This window comes from Meriones unguiculatus, chromosome 7 (genome assembly GCF_030254825.1).
Source record: "Meriones unguiculatus strain TT.TT164.6M chromosome 7, Bangor_MerUng_6.1, whole genome shotgun sequence".
Lineage (NCBI taxonomy): Eukaryota > Metazoa > Chordata > Mammalia > Rodentia > Muridae > Meriones > Meriones unguiculatus.
Window position 1 is genome coordinate 69,271,256 of NC_083355.1, and position 2,026 is coordinate 69,273,281.

The following is a 2,026-nucleotide window of genomic DNA, read 5'->3' on the forward strand; positions in this document are numbered from 1 at the left end:
GTTCCCCTTTCTCCACAACCTCTCCAGCATGTGTTGTCACTTGAGTTTTTCATCTTGGCCATTCTGATGGGTATGAGGTGAAATCTCAGGTTTGTTTTGATTTGCATTTCCCTGATGGCTAATGAGGTTGAGCATTTCTTTAAGTGTTTCCCTGCCATTCGATATTCCTCTCTGGAGAATTCTCTGTTTAGCTCTGTTCCCCATTTTTTAAGTGGATTACTTGGTTTGCTGCTTTCCAGCTTCTTTAGTTCTGTGTATATACTGGATATTAGTCCTCTGTCAGATAAAGAGTTAGTGAAGATTCTTTCCCAATCTGTAGGCAGTTGTTTTGTTTTGATGATGGTGTCCTTTGCTTTACAGAAAATTTTCAGTTTCATGAGGTCCCATTTATTGGTTGTTGCTCTTAGAGCCTGTGCTGTTGGTGTTCTGTTCAGGAAGTTGTCTCCTGTGCCAATGAGTTCTAGGCTGTTCCCCACTTTTTCTTTTAACAGATTTAAAAAATATGGAATGCTTCACGAATTTGCGTGTCATCCTTGCGCAGGGGCCATGTTAATCTTCTCTGTATCATTCTAATTTTAGTATATGTGCTGCCAAAGGGAGCACAAAAATGAATTTCTTATTTGGTATGAAATATGGTGTTTCACTGCCATTCTATATACCTCTACACAGAATTTTCTGTTTAGCATGATACCCCATTTTTTTAATTGGATTACTTGATTTCTTGCTTTTTAACTTCTTTAGTTCTTTATAAATTCTGGATATTAGCCCTCTGTCAGATATAGGGTTTGTGAAAATCCTTTTGCAGTTGTTTTGTTCTGACGACAGTGTCCTTTGCTTTACAGAAGGTTTTACCAAAATATGCTCAAGTACACAACAAGGACATTTGTTTAACCATGCTCGTATCAGCTTTATTCTTAATAGCCAGAACCTGGACACAACTCAGTTACCCATCAATGGAGGAATGGATTCAGAAATTGTGGTACATTTACACAATGGAATACCACTCAGCAATTAAAAACAAGGACATCATCACATTTTCAGGCAAATGGTGGGAAGTAGAAAAGATCATCCTGAGTGAAATATCCCAGAAGCAGAAAGACAAACATGGTATATACTCACTTATAAGTGGATACTAAACCTATAAGATAAGATAAACATTCTAAAATCTGTATTCCAAAAGAAGCTAAACAAGAAGGAGGTAAGATGATCAACCCTCACTTAGAAAGACAAATTGGATGGACATTGGAAGTAGGAGAAGACAAGAAACAGGACAGGAGCCTCTGAAAGACTCTACCTAGCAGTGTATCAAAGAAGATTCTAAGACTCATAACCAAACCTCAGGCAGAGTGCAGGAAATCATATGAAAGAAAGGGGAATTAGTAAGACCTAGAGAGGACAGGAGCTCCACAAGGACCAAATATATCTGGGCACAGGGTTTTTTTCTGAGAATGATTCTCTAACTAAGGACCATGCATGGATATATACTAAAACCCCTGTTCAGATGTAGTCCATGGCAGCACAGCATCCAAGTTGGTACCCTAGTAAGGGGAACAGGGACTGTCTCTGACATGAACTCAGTGGCAAGCTCTTTCACCATCCACCCACACCCCCTCCTCCCGCAGAGGGAGGAGCAGCCTTGATAGGCCACAGTGGAGGACATTGAAGCCAGTCCGGATGAGACTTGATAAACTAGGTCAGATGGAAGGGGAAGAAGTCCTCCCCTAACAGTTGACTTAGAGAGGAGCATGGAGAAGATGAGGGAGGGAGGGTGGGATTGCGAGTGAATGAGGAAGGGGGCTATAGCTGGGATACAAAGTAAAAAAAAAAAAAAAAAAAACTGTAATTAATATCAAAATAAAAAATTTATTAAAAAAGAATGCCACAGAGGATATTAGTACTAACTCAGAGATACAGCAATTCACAGAAGATTTTTTTTTTATTTCTGCAAGATTTCTCAGCTTGTTATAAGAGGCCCTTACATAAAGCCTGGCTCTAAACACACATGTTTACTTGCACTAAGAGAAAA

The 2,026-nt window shown here is 39.4% G+C and overlaps 1 non-coding gene across 1 annotated transcript; it reads right to left on the minus strand.

Annotated features, from left to right (window-relative positions):
• Window positions 1–496: 496 nt before the first annotated feature.
• Window positions 497–603, minus strand: LOC132655472 (U6 spliceosomal RNA). The gene has a single exon (XR_009593280.1). It is a non-coding gene; the product is annotated as a U6 spliceosomal RNA (small nuclear RNA).
• Between the last annotated feature and the right edge of the window lie 1,423 nt (window positions 604–2,026).